This window comes from Podarcis vaucheri, assembly GCF_965113315.1.
Source record: "Podarcis vaucheri genome assembly, chromosome: 3".
Taxonomy (NCBI): Eukaryota; Metazoa; Chordata; class Lepidosauria; order Squamata; family Lacertidae; genus Podarcis; species Podarcis vaucheri.
This window is the reverse complement of record NC_138761.1, coordinates 29,970,330-29,997,250: the sequence shown is the minus strand read 5'-3', so window position 1 is coordinate 29,997,250 and position 26,921 is coordinate 29,970,330. Positions and strand designations below refer to the sequence as shown.

The 26,921-nt window shown below is 41.0% G+C and overlaps 2 long non-coding RNA genes across 6 annotated transcripts in view; one reads left to right on the top strand and one right to left on the bottom strand.

The window, feature by feature from the left end:
- LOC309529709 overlaps positions 1-26,921 on the bottom strand; it is a 47,698-nt gene that overhangs the window by 9,902 nt on the left and 10,875 nt on the right. The window lies entirely within an intron of this gene.
- On the top strand, positions 645-26,012 carry LOC309529730. Of its 3 annotated transcripts, XR_014218386.1 has the most exons (6): positions 645-1,386; positions 3,978-4,079; positions 4,597-4,666; positions 12,285-12,458; positions 22,515-22,674; positions 24,659-26,012. It is a non-coding gene; the product is annotated as an uncharacterized lncRNA (long non-coding RNA). The 3 variants fall into 3 exon arrangements; XR_014218385.1 differs by lacking the exon at positions 3,978-4,079; XR_014218387.1 differs by lacking the exons at positions 3,978-4,079; positions 24,659-26,012 and adding an exon at positions 23,231-23,406.

The following is a 26,921-nucleotide window of genomic DNA, read 5'->3' as shown; positions in this document are numbered from 1 at the left end:
AGTGGGAGATGCAGTCCGACAACACTGGGGGGGGGGACAGTTTTCCCATATCTGTGAAATACCCACACTGTACCTAACTGATAACACATCGGCGGCAGCATTAGGCACATTAACTTCCCACTTAACTCAGAATGAGAACCAGAGTGAAATTCTGATTTCAGTCCAAATGGAGCAAGACCTTTACAGCTGTGCTGGCTTTTGTCAGGCAGGGCTTTGCTTCCAGCTGCACAATGTTCTAATTTTTAATTGCAAAACGAACATGCAGACATCACACATAGATGTTATACACCATTACATTTTTATCTTCCCTTCCTCCACTGAGAGCTCAGAGAAACATACGTACAAAGTTATCCCTGTGAAGTTATCCCATAACCCTGTGAAGTAGAATTTTTTTCGGGGGGGGCAGGCATTAGGGCTGAGCGGTTATTGGGTGTCCCAGTCAGGATGCTTATAATAAAAGCTTCAATGAAACTCAGAGTGTGCATGATTTCTTTACAATGCTATGCTTTGGCTTGCAATTGGAATGTTTTGACTCGTTTCCCTACCAATGAATATAGCACATATTTCCAGTGTTTCTGGCCTTTTAGCCCATTTCCTTGTGATTACGGTAACTTCAGGGACAGATCAGGAACAGGAAGAGGAACAGGGGATTCTCCCCATCTCTTGGCACCATCAGTTCTTCTTCCCCACCTTCCTTCCTGTTGAAAGCAGTGAACAACTGAATGGAAGATTCCCCCAGTTATCTCACATTCAAATTGCCATATTATCTCCTATAAGTTCATTTCTCCCATGTGTACAGGACTACGTATTCAAACCCTAATCTCTCCCCATTAGCTATGTGGGTGGGGTGGAGGAATAACATGGCTAGATTATTTATTACCTTGTTCAATTTTAAAATACCAACCTATTTTTAAGTAGAATAAAAATATCCACTTATGTAATAAAGATTTAGCAGTTATCTCAAATTAAGGAGATTATTGACAAAAGATGTCTTTTACAGTAAATACCCTCTGTCAATTGGAATTTCAAAGCTTTGTATGTGGAAGTGCCTTTTATAAACTATACAGTTACGTATTTTAAAAACCGCCAATCATGACTATTGCATGATGCGAATGTTTAGAGGAGAGAGGGAAAGCTGAAGTTGATAACCCCAAACATTTTTAACCAGCTCTGTGACTATTGTTTCATAGCCTTGGTGTTGGGCTTTTACATATGTGGAATGTTCCAGAATACAGAAGCATTCAAAATGGAAAAAACAACAACTGAGGAGAATTTTTTAAAAGGGAGGAGGGAAACCCTCTCTATGCCTCTCCTAAACCATTGTATTTCGCCATTATGTCAGTTAACAACTACACTAGAAACAAGCAGCAGATTTTTTTCCACTCTGTGAGTAATTGTCTGCATAGCAGTGACAGATGTGCAATATAGCAGCTTCTTCAGGGAAAAAAATTAACAGTTTGTCCAGCATGTCAGCTCGCTCTTTTTAGTGCTTCGGAGGTCCTGGCCCCATTATGGATGATTTAGAAATTGAGGCAAGCTAAGACCAGCTGCCTGAGTTGAAAGCCTTAGTTAGTAGGCCTCATCTGCATTCCAGTATTCACTTACATCTAGAAATTGGTAGGGCCCCTCCGGCCACAAGATGAGTGCGGGCTGACAATGCCTTGATTTGTCGAGAGAGAGAATAAATGGGTTTTTCAGAAGATGAGGAAATATCACCATTACTGGCCAATTTACAGCATTTTATCTGTTCTTCAAACATGTCACTTTTGTTATTGTCGCATGGTAATTACATAGTGAAACGGAAAGAAAACAAATTCCGGTTACATATTCAGATGGATTGCAAAATCATATAATCCTGATAAATGCCCATTTATGATACACATGGATGAAAGGTTCATTTTAATTTTGAATAGCTAGCACAGCCATAAATACGATATAGGATTAGATGCCACTGAATCCGATTACCAAAAGCAAATAGCATTTTTCCTCACTCTTTTTCATAACTAGCAAATTTGTAACAAGGAAGGTATTTAAAACAAAGGGGATGGGGGGGGGGGAAGGATTCCACCCACCCTCCCCAGTTCTCCTAAAATAACGTTTTAAGCAATATTGTTCCAGTGGCCCTCTTAAAAATATCGGGCTTACCATTGCTAAAAGTGCATTATTTCTGGAAGCAGCTCAACATTTGACATTAAAGGCTCACAGAAAGAGCCTCTGTCCCCTGCGCAAGGCGGGCACTTGAGATGCAGACAGAGCTGTTGTCATTAGATCTCCAATAACAAAGGCGGTGGTGATAAAAAAAATAATAGTGGTTCCATTATACCAGTTTTTATGCCCAGTCTTTTGAACAGAAGACTTAAGTCAGATGCTAAAACTCAGAAAATGTGTGAAAAGCATTAAAGACAACCCCAGACAGTGTTAAAGGCTTCTGGTTAAGAGATGGTTCACTAAAGCCATAATAGCTCATCAGATGAAATATTGGGCTGTCTCTTCTGTTGGTGATAAATAAGGAGCACCATCCACCAGGAACACCTGCACATGCCCGCTTTAAAGGAATATAAATAGTTGGGCATGCAGTTGCGGAAACGAATCTCCAGTGGATGGTGACCATTGCATGTGGTTAAATAATACACATCGGCACTAATGTTACTCACAAGCCTTTTCAAATAAGCATTTTCTTAACTGACAAGCATCACTTTACAAACGTAGAATCTATCCTTCAGAGACCCAGTGTTGCCAGCATTAATAGTTCTATTTCTTTAGAGTTGCGACCAGACCCACGTTTAAGTTTCTGCTTTATCTCAAAGCTTACTGGATGATGGATGTCTCACAAATATCGTGTGAGAGTGAAATAAGATAAAATAAGGGGTCACCACAATGGGATTCAAAATAATTCCATGCTGGCTCTTAGTTGATTTGTCACACACTGGATAGTCTTCATGGTCTGTCCTGGGACAACAGCTCCTATTGCTCCCAGACAGCACCCATGCTGGAGATGGTGGCTTTTCCCTCTGTTGTTATTATTATGATTTTATTTTTTATGTATTACATTTGTACAATATCACACTTCATCTGAAGATCACAGGGCGGTTCACAACATAAACATACAAAATGAAAACACTAAATACATAGTAAAAAACAACAACACAAAACCCAATAACCTCTCTCCCACAAACGCAAGTAAAAGGCCATAGAATGTTTGATCAGCCAAAGGCCTGATTATAGAGAAATGTTTTTGCCTGGCACTTAAAGATATGTAATGAAGGTGCCAGATTAGCCTCCCTGGGGAGAGCATTCCACAAACTGGGAGCCACCACTGAATAGGCCTTGAGTTCTCGAGTTGCCACCCTCCGAGCCTCAAGGAAGTGTCTCAGACAGTGGAAACTAATTGGCAGCCAGTGTAGTCAGGCCAACCAGCAAACAGAAGATAAGCACAATAGCAGTCTCTCCTCCTGTGTTCCAGCAACTGGTATTTGGCAGCCTGGCTGCCTCCAGCTGTGAAGGTAAAGCACAGCCAACATGGCTAGTGTTTTTGAGATACATGTTTTCTGACATACCAGACTCTCACAAAACGACAGGTTTACATGTGTGTGTTTTTGTGGTGCCCAGCCCCACCAGAAGCCCATGGAGGAGCACCTTGTCAACGGAAGGAGGGGGAGTGGTGATAGATGGCACCAGCAAAAATGTCACCACACTTTTAAAAAAACAAATGAACACCTCACACAGTATACTTCACTGAGAGTTGAAAGGAACCATGAAAGTCATCTAGTCCAACCCCCTGAAATGCAATAATATTTTGCCCACTGTGGGGCTCGAACCCATGACCCTGAGATTAAGAGTCACATACTTTACCACCTGAGCTATATTAGCCTAGGGATCTCTAAACTACATTGCACAATTGTTATTCTTCACAGCAGGAAAAACAGCTACTGTGCTCTCCAGTTAAATTTTGCATGCTTTGATCACTTTCCATTTAGACTACTGTAAGGCACTCTACATTGAGCTGCCCTTGAAGACAGTCTGGAAACGTTAGTACAGAATGCAGCCACAAGAGGATTGTCACTTCCGTGCATTGACAGGTAACACCTGTCCAGCGGAATCTGCGCTACATTTTTCCACATCAGCTAGGCCATGCTCTGTGGCTGGGAGAGGGACTCTGCTCATTGTCTCACCAACATGTGGAGAGACCTGTAGGGCCTTATCTGTAGTGGCACCCCAGATGTGGAGCTCCCTATCATGCGCTTAAAGGGCACAAAATGCCACAACATTGATAGGATCCTGTCACATGCCTTTCCTGATTTATCAGTCTTTTGGATTGTGGGAATTAGTCTCTATCTGCATCATATTAACTGTATCCTTTTAACTTTTGTTGTTGGCCTATTGCTGATGTTTTAACTGAATCTTATATTTTGCTAATATTTTTGAATTATTGTATAGAAACTGCTTTGGAGTCATTTTTAATGGAACGCATTAGAATCTTAACATATAAAATAGAAGAAATCTTAACAAATATAAGAATTTTCAGTAAAATAAAATAAAGTAAAATCTTTCTTTTTTATTTATTATTAAATTTACATCCCACCCTTCATCTCAAAGAAACCCAAGACAGCAACTGCAACGAGAAAAGTCATTTTCGTGAAATGTGGAACCAGAGGACAGGGTCCAGGTACTTCCTGCATTCTTATTTTTAGACCATCTGAATTAAGCATGGCCCCACATTTGGTTAATTTAGAGCATGTTCAGCAAAATCCAGACCAGATTAAGTATGTTTTATTATTATTCTAAACTCTAGCGGCAACAAAATTCATCAGCATTCCTGCAGGTCTGCTCAGGGTCCAGGAGAGATGCAGAAGTACACCATGTTCTGGAACTGAGATCTAATAAAGACATTCTATTGTGATTCTGTCACGGATAAATACAATTAGGCAGTTGCTAAATGCTTACCTGCATCAAAGTCAAGTCTGATTCATTTTTTGGCTATTCTTATTTAAATGTGTCATAAATATGACTAGGTGCCAGCAGCCTAAGCAACCAGCCTACAGCTAAATCTGCTCTGAAATGATTAAATTATATCTGCCTGAACTTCCCTGACCATGTAATCACTTAAAGATTTACAGTTTTAGGTCAGGTATTACAGGTTAGATTATAGTTATAATAAGCCTGAGGTTGATGCAGGTGAATATTATAAATGACTGGTATCATTTTAAATCTTTTATCCAAAGCGGTGTGTAGCTAATGAGGTAACCTTGCTCCCCCTTCTGAATTGGACAACCAAATCAATACATGGCTTTTCTTGAGGCCTGGCCTAGACTATACTGTCACATACAGGAAACAGTGCAGTGATTTTAACACCTCCATGCTGTTGTCTAGGCTCATTTCCTCTTTCTGGGGAAAACTACCACATGGCGGCAAGTAGATTATTTGCATTATTATTCAGTGAAAGAAGGGCTGGTCCCAAAAAGCTTGCTGCCTGAGATTAAGGACAAAGTGATACAGTTCTCCAATACCATGTACAGAAGCTGACGGGATTGGTAGATGAATCCTATTTCAACCGGCATTAGCTGGAGGTCCCGTAATCACAGTGGCTGGGTGATGGTGTGTGGGGACAGCTTGGAATAAGCTCAGTTCCCATCCATTTAGTTGCCTACCTCCACTTCCCTGCTAGCTTGCCTAGGCACTGAGAAAGCGCCAAGCACCCAGGCGCAAAGGCAGAGCGTAAATAAATTTAAGGAGGAAGAAGAAGAGAAGAAGCCCTTCTCAGAAGCAAGGTGTTTTGGGGGCTTTTAAATAAAAGATCTGAACATTACGTGACAAATCTGGGGTTTTTTTCTTTTCTTTTTCAGACTCTTTTCCACACACATGTACAAACGCACAGAGAGAATATTTAGTGAACACACAAACTGTGTCACTAAGTGGAAGAATGTTTGGCACAACTAATCAAAATTCATTGGAAAGGAATTCTCTGAGAAATTTCCTGTGAGTTTTGTTTTTCAACCATCTAAAAACTTTTGGAGAACTCTTCCCACATCCCACCAGAGAATATCTGGTGACTCTACCTAACCACCCAAATTTCACCTCTTGCAATTTGGAGAGAACATTTTGGGAAGCTAGTTTTGTTCAGACCGTAGCCAATCCACCCAACCCAACAGAAGGACATCTACCTTGTTGTATGCCAGATGGTAGGTTACAAACCACAGGCTAGCCAGTACATGAAATGGGGTACTAGAGGGATCCTTGAGATGATTCAGCAAGGCTGTTCCATTTTGAGAGAGAGAGAGAGAGAGAGAGAGAGAGAGAGAGAGAGAGAGAGAGTGTTTTACATGGGCTGAAAGCCTGATTGAGAAGCCAATGCAGTGTGCATGGGCATCCTAATGGAAGAGGGAATCCTTCCTCAGATGAACCATAATCCCCAGATTCCCAGCTTGCTTGCTTTTGTTTAAAAAAAAATTCTAGCATTTGTAAAACCTGAGATTTGAGACACGATGTCCAGGCACTGTTCTCATTTTTGAGAAGTTAGCCTGCTCCCTGCTTCAGTTTTTTTCTTTCTTCCTGCACAAACACACACACATCCTGTCAATACCCATGCCGGTGTGTGCACAACCCCTGCCATGGAGAAACGCCATAGTTCAGTGACACAGCATATGCTTTTGATGCAAATGGATGCGGGTTCAAACCCTGGCATTTTCAGATGTGGCTAGGAGACACCCGAGCCTGAAACCTTGTTGGGCCACTGCCCACCAGCGCAGACTGGGATAGTCAACATGGTGCTCTCCAGATGTTTAGGACTACAACTCCCATCAGCCCCAGCCAGACCTAACATGGAGAGTTCTGGATCCAACATATAAATCTGACTAGGGGCCCACATATGTGCAAGTCTCTGCACATTCCAGCTCAGAGAAATGTGCACTAATACCTGTTGGACACCCAACAATCACACCCTCCGTTTGGGGACACACATTGCTGTCTCTTGCACCAGGGGAAACGTGATTTGTCAGCAAGGCAAGTTGCTCTTAAGAGCGGGATTCTCACAATGAGTGCTACTAGGTTTTGGGATATGGGCTAGAAAACAAATGTATGTTGTTGTTGTTTTATGAAAAACAACAGCAATGCTGAAACCCCACCAATCATTTGCTTAGTATAGAAGGGCGGGGGCAAGCAATGAATCCAATCCTGGCTAACTTAATTAGTAGATATTTAAAAAATGAACCCCCCCCCCTAAGCAGTGCACATAGCCCTACCTATTGGATTGGGTTGGCCAGTTGGGGAGTTGTACAGACAACACTCATTTACATGCATGAATGCGCATGCTAAGAATCCCACTAAGAATGTGTGTGCTCCAGGCATTGTTGCAGAAAGATGCACTAAAAGAAACAGCTAATTTTCCCAATGCCATTCCTTTCCTAATGGCTGGGTTTTGTGTGTTAATGTTTCTATTGTTTTAATATTCTTGCTTTTCTCATTCATATTCTAAGAGATTATTGTTAGTGCCAACTCATTTGATTTATCATTTAGCGAAAGCACTTGTTCAAAAAGTCAGCACTGGATATTAAATGATGATTGCCTGCAATGAATTTCTTCTCAACATCTGCGAAGACAATTTTGCCTTTTCTTCTGCCACTTAACTCTAAGTGAGAGATCTTAAGCATACTTAAATAGGATTCATAATATCAAGCTCACAGGAAATTATCTCTAAATCTGGGTTGCTGTAAAGCTATACGTAAAATTATCTGCTTAAAAATAAAAAGGATTTCTGAGAAGAAAAACAGAAGAAAAAAATATTCCTATTTCTTATTATACTATTATCGGTCCAGCAAGTTGTTATTTAGTGAATCAGAGTTTCATCTGGTATAAATACCATTTCAGGAACAATTTTTTGCTTTTAATATTATATTTGTGTATTATGCCTTCTCCACTACAGTGTTGTGAAACCATTCAGTAACTAAGAGTACAATCCTATATATGTCTACTTAGAAATTTCATTGGGTTCAATGGGGCTTGCTTCCAAGTGGTTACACAGTTGTAGATTGCAATCCACTAAAATGGATAAGAATTCTGAACATACTTTTTTTTTGGGGGGGTTTAATACGCATGCTTTGTCCAACCTCGTACCCTCCAGAAGTTCTGAGTTCCATTTCCCAAAAATCCCAACCAGCATGGCCAATGGTCAGGAATAATGGAAGTTCTGGTCCAACAATGTTTTGAATGCATCAGGTCAGGGAGGAATGTTCTAGTCCACCACACACCAATATCTCTCTGGTAACAAGAGCTCCCATAATCATTTCAATGGAGGGAAAGCGCCACACGTAAAATTGCTTTCTATGTGTAGAGTTGCCCAACCATTTGGAAACTGCTATGCAAGTGGAGTACCATTTGCACACTGATGGGCTGCCACATGTACACCCATAACTGAAGCCTATTAGGATCTTCTTGACCTGAAGTGGGGAACCTGTAGCCTTCCATAAGTTGCCAGGCTCAGCTCCCAGCATCCCTAACTACTGGCCATGATGACTGGGGCTGATGGGAGTTGGATCCAACAGCATCCGAAAGGGTGCAGGTTCCCTATCCCTGTTCTTGACCCATCATGACAATTGCCAACTGGCCCATGCAATTGCTCTGTCGGGTCTGGCAGTGTTTATGTATGAAAACCCAGTAACCTTTTGGACCCTGTGCTTGGACCCTCCAGATTTTTATTCCTAGTCTCAGTGCCTCTCCTACCTAGAAGGCTGGACTTTTTAAAACAGAAAGCTGCCCGTTCTACATGCTAGCAAGAACACTAGAAATGGCCTGGGAAAAGTGGCAGAAGTGTGTTTTCTTGTGTTTCTCTTCCGTTACACTACTGGCTGTTCCACAGATGCTTGCCTTACACAGCAAATACAGGGATAACTCAGTGGCAAGCTGTAGACTCAGGGACAGCTGTAGCAGCTCAGTAGATAAAACATCCAAGCAACAAGAAAAGTTGCCAGCTGTTCAGAACTTTACATCAAAATGCTGAAGGAGGACAGAAGCCAGGAATTTCCAGAGTGGTGGTGGAGAGAAAGAAAAGGCTAAAAAGAAACAATTTGGAGGTCTAAATTGTACAAATTAAGTACAACACAAAATCAATTTTAATTCACATTGATTCTAAGGCAAACACCTAATTACAGTGAATGGCCAAATTATTCCCTACATCGAAACGTAAGTAAAGAGATGCTGCATCTCCATCCTCATGCTCATTTTAGTTGTTCTCCTTCTGTGGAAAACTTCAACAGATTTTTTTTATTGCAAAATATTGCATAGAAGCCTTATGAATTTCATTTGAGTTTACATCTAAATCACTTTGTTAACAAACAGAGCTTTGAAGAAAACTTTAAATACTGAATGTATTGTTGTAGTATCTGGGGCAAGGAAGAGTGTGAGTTACTTAAGTTCAGACTTTATAGTTGTTATTATTAATAGCAGCTGAAAATTTATTAGAAAAGAGAGGGCCATCTTTACCATTCAGCAATAAAATTCTTTGTCCGATGCTACATTGCTGACTATGAAAAATCTCTTGTAGCACCAGAGAGTATTTTGTAGTGTTCCAATGATGATGGAGATGCAAATCTGAAAGCTAAGCCATGCCCATCTAACTGAACACGGAGCTAATACCAGGATACCTGTTAACGCCATGGTAAATCCTACAATCTACAGTGAACCTGAATGAAGACTGTGGTGATTATTGGTTCAATAGCTTTTAGTGGCTCCTCCTGAGCCAACAGGCTCTGTTGTAAAAATGTGTACTTAGGGACTCTTAAATATATCTTATTTATGACTCAACGGACCATAACTGCTAAGAATGAGATGTTGCAATCTATGGTGTAAATCCTTCTTGGTTCTCCAATAATTGATCATTATGTCAAGGGCTGCTTTGTGGCTACCTCCGACTGACATGCTACAGCCACGTATGGAGTTCTGCCACAATGGGTCTTGTCTAACAAATTTTAGTAGCATCTCACATTTTGAGACTGGTTTGTATGCTTATATTTTTCCAATTTATCGTGAGCATAGTTTCAGCAATGCTTCCATTCTGAATTTTAAAGGCATTTGAGGCCAAAGAGAGAGAACATTTTAAAAAAAGCTACATTGGATATTTTTGGATCAAAACTTGTTAAAGCATGGAAATCCTACTTTAATTGTGAAAGTACTGAATTTCCTGTAAAACTTTGCATGAACATTCCATTTTTGTTCCCTTTGAGTATTGCTTTCTCCACTAGCTGCTGCTTGCCCACCAGAAGCTGATGTAGGGCAGCACAACCGATTCTGCTGCAGTGGGCACTAAGACTAGGGGGCACTGCAGGGCGTCGCAGCTATGAAATAGTGAATTGAGCAGGTAAGAAGTGCTGGGGCGCCAAATTTTGGCCTCAGACAGGGCGCTGCTGAAATTTGAAATACCAAAGTCCGCCCCTGTGTCCACACCCGTTCATTTCCCTAGATTCAGCACAGGAATGATCCCCCTAATCAGAGAACAAAAGAATGTTATATTGCTATGTCTGACATAATGACATCACGGGGCATTAGGAAATATGATCATAGCCAATCAGATTTGGCTTCAGACTGGCATCACTGAAGGCAAATGAGCGACACTGAAAGTGAAAGCAATTTCAAGAAATGAGCAAACATTTATGCTAGGATTGCCAAAAGGCACCAGAAAAAAGAAGTGCTTTATATCATTCTAAAAAAATGTTCACAGAAAACAGCAAGTAATTTTGTGTCAACCCAAATTTAATGTAACTGCATGATCCACTTTGTATTTTACATTTTTTTCCAGTTTAACCTTAGCATGCCACATTCCAGACTAGAACTAATTTTTATACACAATGATCATTTCACAAAGAATGCAATTTATCTTTTACTGACATTAGATATGGTTCTTTTCCTGATTCCAAATCAAACTGTACTTTCTCTCCTCGATTAGTTAAATCACTGATTTTAAATTCTCATGGTTGCCTTTCATTGATTCCATTTAGACTTGTCTTTGTTGTTTTGGAAAAAAAAGTTTGAACTTCCAGTGCTGCTATGTGTTGCCTAAGGAGCACACAAAGGTTTAGATTGCATCTTTTCAATGCATTATGGCACTGCAGCCTAAAGCCATTACTTGTTTTTAACTGGCAACCTGCCTGTACGAATGGAGGAAGCAGATTGCCTCTTTGGTGAACACTTAGACAAGGTACTGATTTAACAACAGTGGACAAGCAGCTGGGAGCTGGGCTGTCAGCCTGTCACACACTGACAAATCTGTTGTTCATATTCAGGCAGGATGTTGCAGTTAGATTGCCATACGTACCATCTATCTACTACAGGCATGCAAGGAGTAGCAACATCTCCTGCCTACCCAGGGACAACATGCTGTCTGTGGTACATCTTTATGAAGGAATCTAAAAAGGAAAATGTATTTGCTTTTATCAGTCCTGGTCTTAATACATATGAGCAATAAGACTGTTAGTTCTATATTTTCCCTGCTTTTTCCTGCTCTGGTAATATGCACATTCAATATTAGAAGCTGCGTGTGTGTCTCACTGGGTTAACTCGCTTCTTTTATTGCAAAGCTTTTGTAAAGGTAAATGTAATAGTCATCTAACTGTAAATACCTAGAGCTGCTGATTTTTTCCCCCTCTTGGCAAGGCTGCTATGCATGGCAGGCAGAAATTTAGCAAGAATGAAGATGAAAACAATCACCAGTTAATTTCTGCTATATATGCATTTAAATGCACTGGCAGTGAAGTGATTTTCTGAAAAAAATGTGTATCGGAAAATATTTGGGAAATTTTCCTATGCAATTTGCATAGATATGCAACAGAAAATTTCTGATGTAGTCTAAAATAGCCTGTGTGTTTTAATTGTATTTAGTAAACAGCCAAAAGCTGAACACTTTGAACTGCCATGCTTGCCTAATATTTGTTTGCAGTTGGTATCTATTCATTGTTCCAATAAAAACAAAACATTACAACCCATATCACTGGGCATTGGAGCTTGTTTTACGTGAATAAGCATGAATATAGGGGCAGTATTTATGGAATACTCTCACACATTTGGATCTGATTATTTCTGTTCCCTGCCCTTTTCTGTTTTGTCCTTTACACGCCCCCTATGAGTTTACAGTCTGGGGCTTACATGGAGTCTGGGCCATCCTGTAGGCAGGAGGCTGCTTGACTGAATGCTCTTGTGTCTGTGTGTATTCAGAACTCACCACATAGAAAAAAGTAGAATGTCAGAAAATGGCTAAGCAAGAACCCTTCTTTAATGACATGCCTCTTTGCTTCATGCAGGGATTTTGCTTGCCTAGAAGAACATCCAAGGATGTCCAAAGACAGGACCATCCCTCCCCACTTTTCTCCTTTAGACCAGAGTGCAGCACAGTAGGAGCACAGATGCACTACTGGTGCCTACAAATCGATACCTCCAGATTATCAAACAACACACAAGCAGAGTCACAGCAGAAGGTATCTGACTTTTAGAAGATAACGGAAGGCAGCCCTGTATAGGAAAGTTTTTAGTGTTTGGTGTATGACTGTGTTTCAATTTGTTGGAAGCCACTCAGAGTAACCCAGTCAGATGGGAAGCATATAAATAATAAAATAATTCATTAATTAATATCATTATCATTATTATTTCCTAGTATCACTAGTCAATCTGGCTTAGAAGAAAATTCAAAAGTGGAAAGTCTCACATGAAATAAGTTTTGCTGTTTTTTTGAGCGCGGGGGGATTCACTGACATAAGTCTCTCATCTCAGCTGATCCAGTGGAACTTAGCTTAGTGTAATTTACAGGGAATTAAGTCCCCCAAAGGGGTGTTCTGGAGGCAGGGTGGGGGTGGAAAGAGAGAGACTTATGTACACCTTGGTCATGTTAAAGGTAAAGGGACCGCTGACCATTAGGTCCAGTCATGGCCGACTCTGGGATTGCGGTGCTCATCTCGCTTTATTGGCCGAGGGAGCTGGTGTACAACTTCCGGGTCATGTGGCCAGCATGACTAAGCCGCTTCTGGCGAACCAGCACAGCACACAGAAATGCCGTTTAGCTTCCCGCCAGAGCGGTACCTATTTATCTACTTGCACTTTGACGTGCTTTCGAACTGCTAGGTTGGCAGGAGCAGGGACCGAGCAACGGGAGCTCACCACGTCGCGGGGATCCAAACTGCTGACCTTCTGATCGGCAAGTCCTAGGCTCTGTGGTTTAACCCACAGCGCCACCCTTGGTCATGTTACCTAGGGCCCAATCCTCAAAACCTAGGCCCTCATTCTCCCACCAGCTCAGCCAGCAGTAGCCCCTCCCAGAGGGTCCTGAATGAAGTCTGGAATAGGGGTACCTTCCACTGGAGTAAATTATGTTGGCCTAAATTACTCTGGCTTTCTATAGTTAGAATTTGTCTGTTCATGTACAAAGTATAAACCAATTGAAAATCAGATGGATAAAACCTCGTGGAAGGTCAAATTAATACAAACAGAAAACAAATGTCCCTTTTCTCATGATTCTAAAGGAGGAAAATCCTTTCTGAGCCTTTCATGTGATTTCGCCCCCCGCCCTCCACCACTGCATGTGTCTCTGTTTTTGTATGCAACGAAAACATCATTTCCCCTATCTTCATAAAATCACTTGATGTTCTCTGCTCAGCACTGAGATCACACTGAATGTTGATTGACAGAAAGATTACCTAATAAACCTTCACCACAAACTAATTAATCACTTTGAATACAACTCTAAATTGGCAAGCATTAAAAAGCAAAGGAGCTGGGTGTTGAAGACCATTTCCAAATGACCTTAGTTAAAAGCCAAGTACAGCCTGGTGAAAACACCAGTACTGTAATGCCACACAGCAAATGAGCAGTACCAGATTTGCCTTGTTTAAATGAGGAAGGAATTAGAGGGAACTAAAAACAAACCCCACACACACTGAATACGCTTCAGCAAAGGGGAATGTTATAGAACTGGCCTATGAAGCAAGAGTGTGCAGCTCTTTAGCCAGTTTGGTGTAGTGGTTAGAGTGCCGGACTAGGACCTGGGAGACCAGGTCCAGATTCAAACACCTACTCAGTCACGAAACTTACTGGGTGCCCCTGGGCCCGTCACTATTTCAGTCTACCCTACCTTGCAGGGTTGCTGTGAGGGTGAAATGGAAAGCAGGAGCTGGGTACACGCCACTTTGAGCGCCTTGGAGAAAAGCTGAGATGTAAATGTAATAATAAGCAATATAGACTCAAGTGCTGGCGTTTATTTTTCTTACAATGTGAGAAAATGGCTAAAGGCAGGGAAAAGCAGCTGGGAAAGGCACAAAGTGAGGCAGAATATTGAAAAAAATATAGAGGAATGGGAGCAGCCATAATTTTTTGTGCAATGAGGATTGCCAACTTCTCATCCAGTCATCCTAGTTCTTCTTTTAAGAGCAGTTTGATATGAAGCTCTCGACATGTTTGCCTCCATGCTCTGGAAATCTTCACTTCCTAACATCTGCTTATCAGGCTGCATAAGAGCAGGCCAATCTATTAGTTCCTGATATGTAGAACCTGTTTGTAGATCCCCGCACTTGTTTCAAGCATTTTTCCTTGCCACTTCTTTCAGAGTCTACTTAAATAGTGAACACATATTCAACGTTACATATCTGCTATCTGATCCTATGCATCTTTAATTGGAAATAAGCTCCAGTGAGTTTAGTGGGATTTACTCTGAAGTAAATGAGCATATGATTGCAACTTATTTTTTTTTTAGTAGTTAAAATGGTTAATCAATCACCACAATGTTAACTAGGGTCAACCTAGTTAAAACAAACAGGCATGACCTGTTCCTGTGCCTTAAAAGCAGTGATCAGCAGGTGACTTTTCCACAGGAGAGAAAGGAGCATGATCACTTACTAATAACCAGCACAAGTGAACCAACACTATGGAGACCAGCTGGAAAGCTGGCAATGCTAACATTCAAATGTAAAGATTATATATCTCTCTGCAAATCTTTTTCATTGCATTATTTGTTTACTTATTCCTAAAAATATAAACAATACCTTCATCTAAAAATGGATTTTAGGGTGGTAGACCCTTGCTCAAACCAATTACACCATGCCTTGAAATTGTGGCTTCCCTGCAATATTCCATTTTCAGATGTGCAAGTACAAGGCACTGAGGGGAGGGAAATTTGGTTACTGTATCTTAAGCAGAGTCCAGATGCATTCATAAAACAAGCAACTTTCCAAAATATGTAGTAGATTACAGAGTGAATGCCGTTTAATGGTGAGGGGTTGATGGGCTGGAACTTGGAGGAGTGAAAGGGAAACTGGATTCAAATTGCTACTTGGCCACCATGTTCACTGGAGAGTCTTGAACCAGCCATGTTTTCTCTGCCTAACCTCTGCCTCACAGGATTGTTTTAAGAACAATGTAAAGAGGGTGGATGGGAACAGCCTTGAATACAGTCTTCAGGGCGCTATGACGACTCTCATTTTAAATACCCCTCCTATATGTAGGCTATAGAAGCTGTGCTATATTGCTGAGGGGACGTCAGAAGAGAGGAAAGCAAATATTCAACCACCAGTTATGCCTATGTCTCATCCAGAAAGTATAGCCAGAGACATTTTGGCAAATTTAAAAAATCCACCCGGACAGAAATTTTACCCCAGAAAAAGACAACATGGCAGCCCTAGGCATCGGACATGGAATAGCCCTCTAAACCATAACTAGGCAAACTAAGGCCCGCGGGCCGGATCAGGCCCAATTGCCTTCTGGATCCGGCCCGCAAACTGTCTGGGAATCGCCACGTGGATCGCAAGTACATGTGTTCTTTCTCCCTCACACAGCGGCAGCGGTGGTGGCAGCGCCTCCTCCCTCCCTCCTCCTGGCTTGTCCCTGCCCTGCCTAGAGGAGGAAGGGGGCTGGGCTTTGTTGGTGCCAGCAGCAGCAGCACTCAAGCAACCACCATTTTAAGCAGCCCATCTTTGGAGCCCTTTCGTGTGCCACTCATCATCCCTCCACTGCTGCCGCTGCCAGCCCCTGCCACTCACAAGACACAGGTAAGCAGCCACCAGGGCTCATGGTGCTCTTGCATCATCCCCCCCCCCAAAATATAGTCTGGCCCCCCACAAGGTCTGAGGAACAGTGGACTGGCCCTTGCTGAAGAAGTTTGCTGACCCCTGCTCTTAACTATCCGGTCATGCTTTGTGAACTGCCTGCACACTTGAATCTCAGACAGGCCACATCTCCAGCACTGCAACAACATTAAGGGTGGGGAGGAGTCCCCAATGAATGGATCACTGCTTTCCAGTGCACATCTCTGGCTCCTCAGCTCCCAATCCCACTTCGTAACCTCTTTCCCTCCTTCCTTTAGCCTTGTTCCTCAGACTAGAGAGAAGGGGGAGAAATTATTTATTGTGTGCCTGTTGAAAATGAAAGACTTTTACATTTTAATGAGCACTAAATAGGAGCGAGGAAATATTGTTCATTAGCTGTAATCTGTGGAATTGCTTGAGTGAGCTTCCTTTGGAGGCCGCTTTAAACGGTTCACTCAAGTAAAGCAGTTGTATGGTAATTAAGGGAGAATTTTTCTGTCAACATCTGTGCTACTATTTATAACGCTGAAGGTATCTTATTACTCCACTAGAGAAGCATTAAGTGAGGGAGGTTTGGCCAAATGGAGTTTATATCACCCTCTCCCTCCCTCTATTATTATTACAGTTTTCTCATTGCACCACTCCTCCCTTTCCTGTCCCTTCTTCAAATCCGGGGGGGGGGGGGGAGAGAGCTGTCCGCTAGTTCCTGATAGAGCAGCATTTTCATTCCAGTAGCTGTTCATTAATCACTGACTTTGCTCAGCAGCAGAGACACCCATGCCAGTTCAAGGCAGTTCGCTGCCTGAGGTTGAGCTGCAAATGATGTTATCACCACCCACAACAAGTCAAAGTTCTTAGTGCCCAAAGCCAGACAATGTATTTTGACACCTGAGGCAGAAAATCCCACAAGCAACTCTTCTCCCTTCTGACAACAATTAAAACATGAAATGCAGTAATAAATTAAGTAACTATCGATTTGTTGCCTTTTCATGATACCTCAAATCAGTTGTTTCCTCTGCCTAACAGTAGGACTGGCCCCAGAGAGCAAAACTGGAGATTTGTCCATTGGGCAATATTGGCCAGCTTACAATTTTCACTCTCTAATCAATACACACAATGCCTACAGACAAGTGGCCAAATGTACCTCAGGTCTCCCCTTTTCTATGGAATCACTTGCACGTAAACAATCCTTGTCTTCTGTAGCTGGATGCAATTGCACACACACTTTGATGGACTGGCCTGGAGGGGGCTAGTCAAAAGCAGTGGCCTCTCTCAAAGGCGCAAGAGCAATTCATTACTAGTTGCATTTTCCTAACGATGGCATTGTGAAAGCTAGCTTTGCAATTTTGTGAGCAAGATAAAATGCATAAAAAATTAAACCAAGTTCTATTTATTTGTTTTAAAGCATTTATAAATCACTTAACATTTTTTAAAATCTCTAAGCAGCGTACAATGTAAAAACCAACAATATTATTAAATCAAAAGTACAGCCTAAAGCCAAACCCCCAGAAATATAAAAACAGATTTTTTTAAAAAACAGAATTTGGTGGAATCAAATAAATAAAACATGGTCCTAGCTAATGGGTTACGTGTAAGGCTGGGCAAAACAGTTGTCTGAAGCAACTTAGTGGTTGCTGCTTCACGTATGGCAGATGGGAGGGCATTCCCTAATATAAGGGAAATTTTTACTTGTGAATGAGACGGTGGGTCACAGCACAGACCTAGTCTTCCATTTATCAGAGTGGTTAAAACAAAAACACACCTTTTTATTATTTATAAAGTTTTTATATATCTTATTTAGTTTGGCATGTTTGGCATGTTCATGTTCTTATTACTGCCAATTTACAGATGGCAGTAACAGAGGCTGGGAAGTAGCTACTTCACCCTGGGTCTAGTCTGGTCTAGAATAAGAATCTCGCCTCCTGTTTCTCCTGCCTGACTTCCACTCATTTCTCTTCCTCTTGGTTTTTCCGACATTTTGCCTATCTGTCAATAGTGCATTGACAGAAACCCTCAACAAGGCTTGAACTCCTTTGGGGTGGAATAGTTTGCAGCATGCCTGGGCATAACAGACAGAATAATAGTTTCCTGCCATTGGCTTATTTCTTTATTAAAGAGAGAGGACTTATTTCAATATCTGAGCAATCCACTTCACTCGCATGCGTATGCACAGAGACATAAAGGCAATTCATCAGGATTTCTTTAAAATCAGTGGCGTTTCGAAGGGTCTTTTTAACTTACTTTTTATTCCTTACTGATAATGCAGCATTGCCATACAGCACCAGCACACGGCGGGGCATGTTTTAGTGGTTCATTAATACCCGTCGTGGATGTGCAGCCGCACACATTCAGCCGCCTGAGGTGTATATTAATGGACCATTAAAACATGCCCAGGAGTGTCTTAAAGCTGTTACAATATGTCTCTGCAATTTTAAATTCAATTTTTGTGTGTGTGTGTGTATTTTTTCTAAGGAAAAAAAAACTTTGCAGAACCCTTGGTTTCTCTTCCTTGTTTCATTTCGTTCAACAGCAATGAATGACAATGAACCAGAGGTTTCAGACGCTTAACACACTATTCTGAATGTGCTTTTCCCCCCAATTAGATTTGCCTAGTCTCAAAGGTTTTTCACAACACTCGTGAAATACGCTTCTTTAAAATATAAGCTACTGGAACCATGTGACTTTTTGAGACTTAAGGCCACTTTAGGTTCTATGTGTTGCTGACCAATGCATGTGCACTGCCCAAAATGCATACATGTAGCAGAGATCCTCAACTATGGCTGATACTATGGCTTCATCTGTAGGATACACATTTGTAGGATACATGCAACCAGAAACATGTATTTGTTTCAAGAACGTGATACACACTTGTATATGCATAGCCCTAACTTGCCATCAGACCAGTCAACTACGGTATTTCACAGGGAGGGGGCACTCATCCAAGTCTCCATCCTGAACAACTGATTTGCACAGATGCTAGTTAGTTTTCAGGGTTACAAATGGTCAGCCCTGTTCCTGGATCAGGCTGGGGAACAGCACACTCTGATAAAATGGGATGCTGCAAAGGAGTTTCACATGGATGCAGTCAGAAAAGTGAGAAAAAGAGTACAATAGCCATGAAGCAACAAATCAAATGGCCAGCTTAATGCTAAAACAACAGTACTGTATGTGGTTTTACAGTATAGTGGTGGCTTGTGGAGCGTCATGACATGGTGACTGGCTACTCCTATGGAGTGGTAGCTGAGGATTAGCTACATCAGCACCATCAGGGCATGTGATTGTTGAATGGCCAGTGGTGTCCAGTGCGCCACAGGCAGATGATGTCAACAACTGTGCTGAGTACTGCTGACCTCTCAAAAGTTATGTGGCTGAACAGTGCAGCCGTAGTGCTCGCTCCCTTTTTTGGAGCTTCCAATAATTTCTAGGAATGTCCACCTGTAAGGAAGCTGTGCCCCTTTCCCCCTCAGACTGCATTCAGCAGCAAGACTGTATTCTGACACACACACACACACACACACACACACCTGTTCTGTGAGCCACCATTGTTTCGCCACTTTTTATTACAGCACATTATCCAGTGGGGCTTTATTTATGGCACAGTCAATAACTAAAGCTTATCGTAATGCTTGTAAAGAATTATTAAGTAAATCTAACCAACAAATCAGACAATGGTTTGGGACAACCGAAACTCTGCCCTTGGCTGCCCTGAGGTTTATATGCTATCTTATCTTTGTATGAAAGGAGAACAAAAACACTATAAAGGCAGTAATACTGGCTTTAAGCTTTTGGTGGATTTCCTGCACCAGGAGAAAATCTTCAGTAGTTCCATTTAAGCCTTCTTAACACAGAGCACTCCAGTGTGGCTTATGAGAGCCAAGAGCTCTTCCTTGTGGTCCACGGCCACGTTATAATTAAGCAATGAGATAGGCAGTGGATCTCTTAGTGGTGTGTTAAAGCCCGTGGCCAAGGGATGAAATCTTTTGAAAGGAGGAGTTCTGCTATCTGTCTAAAAAAAGCAACTGTGGAAGTCAGAGTTTATTTCATAAAATTTATACACCGCTTGATTGCAAAAAGCCTAACTGTGGGAGTGTGTTTATATATATAATGAATGAGAGAATGATGGGGCAGGGATGGAGGAAAATAAAGGATTGGGCATATATTGGCCATTACTGTCCACCCATAATTATAATAATCAGGAACTAATGGAATCATTCGCAAATGTTTATTCAACACATTGCGGGGGTGGGTGGGTGATGTGCTAAAGTACTTTATAGAGCTAAGCATTATTTTTAGTATTAATGATAAATACGGGTATGACATCTGTCAGCAAGCTCTAATTATCTCTAAAGCTATTTCAGAAAATGATTGTGTTGTATTTTTTATTTTTTAAAGAACTTAAGGAAAAAAGTGTACTACTGTAAACGGCTCATATTTTGTGGTGGGGGAGGAGGATAATTCCCCTGCCGGCATCTGCTAGAATCTGCTAATCAGGACTGTTGGTTTGGAAAACTACGAAAACCCGCGGACTCGCACAAATTGATTAATATCTTTGTTCTGTTTCTGTTAAGTATTGCATTCCCTCCTGGTTCCCACATTGCCTCACCACCTCATTCTCTTTCCCCCTTCTTATTTTCCTTGCTACATTCCTCATATTCTCAAACTTCTCTTGAAACTAGTTTTGGATGATGTTGCTAAAAAAGGAAAGCTCTGTAGATCAGCAGCAGAGTCCCCTGCTGAAGGCATCTTGCTCTCTACCCAAGGCAGAGCAGCAGTAAATGGAAGTCCATCCCCTCACTGACTCAAGGTGCATAATATCCCAAAGTGAGCCAAATTAGTTTGGCACCTGAGGCAGAAAAATCACACAAGCTCCTTCTTCTCTTTGGCAGTAAAAATACAATAAGAACAAATTAAATAACTGTTTGCTGCCATTTTGTGACACCCCAAAGCTGCTGGCTGAGGCAGATGCCTCACTCTACCAAATGGTAGGAATGGCCCGGCCCAGAGTTCATCTATTCAACATCCTAGTTTCCCCAGTAGTCAACCTGAAAGTTCCAAAAAGCCACTAAGCAGGACTTGAAGACCCAACAACTGGTATTTCCTGGGTACTTCCAGACAACCTGTTTACTGAGCATTCACACAGGTAATTTAATGAGCAGCCACTCCAATTTGTTTGCGGGGAAGCAAGACAACATTGTATCAAAGCAAGTGTTACCCCACACTTCCCACTGCATTTTCCCATTGCTTTCATTATCACAAAAAGTCGGAAAGCAGGTTTGTTTCTCCATTGATAATTTTGAATACAGGTGTGTTTTCATTGCCCAGTCTCACTGCTGCGTCCCCGCCCCCTAGTAAACCACAATTGTGGGGATGGGAGGTCAGAGAAGTACCCCTGTCCTGCCCTACCTTGCCAACTGCTACTTTGTACACCCTTTGTTCAACATTTTTTGACCCCTGTTAATTCCTTCTATCACATTTCCATCTAGATTTGAGTAAATACCCGGTATCACTAGGATATACTTCCACACAGATTTTTCATATCACCTCACTACATTTTGGAGTTTCAGTCCTCCAAATAAAAAACATTAGCATCAGCAAACTATAGCAGTGCAATCTATTCAGTAAAAGTTTTGCATTCAATGGTGCTTACTCCATATAACTGTTTATAGGACTATAGCCCTCACCTACCATAATCTGACAGACAACCGCCTACCTTACAAACCGTCTCAAGTGTTAAAAACAGCAGAGATGACCCTCTTGGTAATTTCACCACCCTCAGAAGTTGGGTGAAGCAGTCCGAGAGAAGGCGTTCTCTGCAGCAGCTCCTAGGTTGCAGAATTACCTCTCCTAAAAGATATGTCTGTCACCTTCATTATATACTTTCTGTTGTACTATAACTAACTATACCTCTGTACCCTTGCTTTCAAAGCTAAGATATGTGTTTTCACGGCTCACCTGACTGTGACTAAATTGCTTTAACTATTTTTAATATTAAGTTTAAAATTGTTGTAACCTGCCCTGGGACCTAATATTGAAGAGAGAGCAATACATTGAGTTAACAACAACAATCCTAGTTTTGGTTATCAGATTTACTGAGCTAGAAATTTGATCCATCTATGTGTGTCTGTCTGTCTTTTTGTGTGTACAGATATATTACATTTCTTGAGTCTTTGGTGGGCATGGCTTTGTACTACTGAAACTAATAATTTATATGTGGCAATACATCAGCTTTAGTAATTCTCATCTATAACATTTTATTGTACCAGTTAGAGCAAGGCCCATAAGACAGGGATTATCAACAATAAGAAAAGAACGACATTCCTGCATTCCCGTTAAAGTCACGTTTCTCTGGGAGTACTCTACAAGACAGCAGAGGCAGGCAGGACGGAGAACTTTGAGTAATCATGGGTTATAATCTAACATGGGCTGCTTTGTAACAATGGTTAACTAACCTAACGATCCTTTCAGGTGGCTACAACCTGCACAGGCACTGCCATGTTTGCAATGGAAATTAACAAAGACTAAAGCAAGATGTGGAAAGAGATACAAGCCAAAGTGGAAACAAGCATGAATGCTGACTGCCATCTGGCACAGATGTCATTTATTGCTGTTCATGATTCAGGCATTGGTAAGATTTATTTGAGGTAGTTAACTTGACATATATTCTTATGAAAAGATAAGTAATAAAGATAAACATTCTTAAGGTGTTATAGTGGTTGAACTACATGGCTGGTCTTTCTTTTTACTATAGGTTCAAACCCTAGTTGTTATATTATTGAATAATAATAATAATAACAATAATAATAATTTATTCTTTATACCCCACCCATCTGGCTGGGTTTCCCCAGCCACTCTGGCGGCTTCCAACAAAATATTAAAATACAATAGTCCGTCAAACATTAAAAGCTTCCCTAAACAGGGCTGCCTTCAAATGTCTTCTACAAGTCTGGTAGTTGTTCTTCTCTTTGACATCTGGTGGGATGTCACTACTGGGCGGATGCCACTACCGAGAAGGCCCTCTGCCTGGTTCCCTGGAGCATGGCTTCTCGCAGTGAGGGAACTGCCAGAAAGCCCTTGGTGCTGGACCTCAGTGTCCAGGCTGAATAATTATGAAGAGATTAAATCTGGTAGTCATGGGCTTGACTGTATTTGTTTCTTTCTTGTACTTATATCCTGTTCTTCAGAGAACCACAAGTTGCTTGTGGAGGACTCCGAGGCATCTTCCATACCCTCTGAACTTCAGCTATACTAGAGGACCCTGTCTTCCCTGGGCTTAAACCAAACTGTGGGCATCTGCAAAGGCTACAGAATGCAAACCATGGTTGAAATTATTTGTAGAATGAAAGCACGGATACTCACTTCTATTTTCAATTACCGGTAACTGCACTATGTTGTTTTGTCCAAACTGGGAATTGCAATGTTTTATGCATAGTGTCAGAAACCACAGTTGTTACTGGCCTTAAAAATAAAAATCTATCCCATGTTTGTCCCACTTTGGATGCCACAATAAACTGTGGTTAGCTGAAAATTTAAATGAATACTTCCAATTTCCTCACAGCAGAAGGAAGTGGGAAGCGCATAAGCCCAAGGCTCATTCTCATAGTATTAAAATATGTTTTAGTGTTACATCCAAATCCAGCCAAGGCCAGACAGTACTTGATGGATAATGAGGCATATTAAACCACTGTGAATTTAGGTTGTAGTTTTAGAGCAACACAGGGAAATCTAAAGAATGCTTTCCTTGTTGTGCTTTATAATAGTTAGCACTTGGATAGTTTAGGCTGAATGTTCTCTGTGCAGCCATTCCTTTATAATGGCACACAAATGTACCCTTGTTAAGAGGGACAATGTGGTAACCTGCTTATTTTGTTCATATGCAAGACAATTTGAATTTCAGACATGCAAGACACCCTGGCCAGATGACAAAATATATTCATCTTATTAAAACCTGATTAATTTCCAACCTCAACCTTCTAAAAACTTACATAATCTGATCCTGTGGCGGAAATCTTTTTGGTACACACACACACACACACACACACACACACAAATGGGGCAGGTATTTTAAATAGTCCAGCGGATTTGGAGCAGACAGACACACATGCAAAGAAAAGGGAAAGAATGAGACTATATTGATCTAAAAATAAATAAATACCAGAAAATTATTCTGTAAGCAAGGCTAGTGGCATACAAATGAGATAATGGTGTAAACCAGAAGCAGGAAAAAGGCATACAATCTGAAGGAAATGCAGTTGCCACACCAGTTATAAAGCCTTTTTTAAACATGGTTGCTTCTAAAATTATACTGTTAGCATTAACTACTTTGCTAAATGTAATTTCAGAGCAGCTTGGCTATGCTGGGACCAATAATGTTTCAGCAGATGTTAACAGTGAGGGAATTTAAAGATTACAGGGTTTCATGGGTGTAGTAAAGCTGCAGTGGGAACAGAAATATTGCCGTAGCTGTTAAGTTCTGAGTGCACCACATTTACTGACAAGTAATACATGAGTGATAGTGAGGACCAAGGGAACAGAACTTTATACTTACTGGTCAGCAGCATATAAATTCCATAAATTAAACAAAGTTTTATGCATTTTTCATTTCTTTTCAGAGCGATCCTCTCTAAGGACCTAGGCTTCACATTTATTCCGACCACAAAGCGTATCTCTGATATAGTGTGGGGCTTCCCCCTGCCAAAAAAAGGTATATCCCCAAATATATGACTCCATTCTCCTTTCTCTATATATTCTCCTGCTCCTCCTCCCTTCATATAGCTTTTATGAAGACCCATTTTATAGCAGTGAATTCTAGCATGCAATAAAGTCATAAAGGCTGATATTTCAACAGTGTAATAACTGCAATTATATCAGTTCCTGTATTTTTCAGTGGAGTCAGAAATGCTGCTTCAGCAAACACATGCACAAAAACACAGGTTTGAAGAAGTTGCAGGACGTTATCACAAGCGACACATAGGACATTTGATGGGGGATCTTTCTGATTTCACACGACTACAACACACCAACAGAATGTTCTAACAGGGGTCCATTCTTCCAGTTCAATGCTGGAAATGGAGGATAGTTTTCGGGGTTATTTGTACTGATCCCACTCAAGTCTCATCCTTTCCGTGTGCCAGTTTTATACATCCTAACAGCTGGTTAGCAAGGAAGTTTGTGAACCTGCCTCTGCATGTACAAAAGTCTTCAATTGACTATTACAGCTACCAATAGGTGCTACAGCTAGCCAGTAGGCCCCATACTGAGCCTCTCAATAGCACTGCCCTTGCCAACACCCGTCATCTAAGGAGGGTGGCACAATCTCAACCTCTTAAGTATGGGGCTTCAAGCAGCAGAGAAGAGAAACAAGAGCACTGTAGCAAAGACGCAGAAGACTTCAGCTGGCTGTAGTAAGTAGTAACAGCTGGCTGAAGGCTACCCTACATCAAGGAACTGGTTCAAATGAGTTTCCAGTGTGAACTGGTCCTACGCTACAATTTTAATATCTGTCACCACTCCTTCCAATAGCAAATGCAGGTACTGAGTGCCAACAGTATTGGAGCCAACATGGGGCTGTTGAGAAAGAAAATGGAGGTATCAGTGTGTTTCAGGGAACCCCAAGTTTTACAGAAGTACAAAAACCTTTTAAAAGTCTTAAGGGATGGAATCTTCAAAGAAGACATCAAGAGAGGATTTACTTACAGTTTCCAAATTCCAAAAGGATATTATAGTCGACAATTCTAAACTATTAAAGAAGGTGTATAATATACTGTTGGAATGGGAAACTAAAGATGAAGTTAAATCAGTAATGATTAGGTGGGCACAGGACATAGGTCATAATATACAATTTGAGGATTGCATAAGGTTGTGGAAAGTGAATTTGAAATTCACGGATTGCATATTGTTGAAAGAGAATTATATGAAAATTATGTATAGGTGGTATACCACATCAGTAAAATTGGCAAAATTGTATAAAACCGAACAAAAGAACTGTTGGAGATGTAAAGAAGGGGAAGGTACATTTCACCATATGTGGTGGGATTGCAAGATTATTTTTTTAAAAATGGGAAATGATATACAATGAATTGAGAAAAATGTTTAAAATAACATTTGTTAAAAAAACCAGAAGCTTTTCTGTTGGGTATTTTGGGACAAGAGCTGCCGAAAGAAAAGCAGACATTATTTATGTTTGCTACAACAGCAGCAAGAATTTTAATAGCACAAAACTGGAAGACCAAAGAACATCCAAAGAACAGTGGTAAGAAAAGTTGGTGAACTGTGCAGAGTTAGCAAAATTAATGGACAAGTTGCATGAAAAGGACAATAGTAACTTTGAAAAAGAATGGGAACCCTTTACAACATATTTGCAGAAACATAAAACAAAACAAAATGGACTCACTGGCAGGATTTAAATACTGTAAACATTTACAATTTTATTTACAGAGAGCAAGAAATATAAAAATGGGAAAACATAGTATCATATATAAGCAGTAGATTGTACCATTTGATGTAACAAACCAGAAATGGAAGTTGAGGGAAGTTAACAGGGACTTGGATATTTGTTGCAAGAAAGAAAATCAATAAAAACTATTTAAAACAACAACAAAAATAAATTAATAATAATAATAATAATAATAAAAGTCTTAAGGGAACTACCCCCACCCCTGCAAGCCTGCACACAGCCGAAGGAAGACTGAACATGCTTGGTAGCCACAGAACATTGAGAATTACTTGAAAAAGAAAACTGGAACACTAGAAGGAGGGTGGATAGAATGGAGCACCTTAGTGGAAAGCTTGGCCGTTGCCTGGCTGGCAGCGAGAATACACTGCATCGTTTTGTTGCCAGTCCCACATGTCTTCTAAAAATAAACAGCCTTGGTG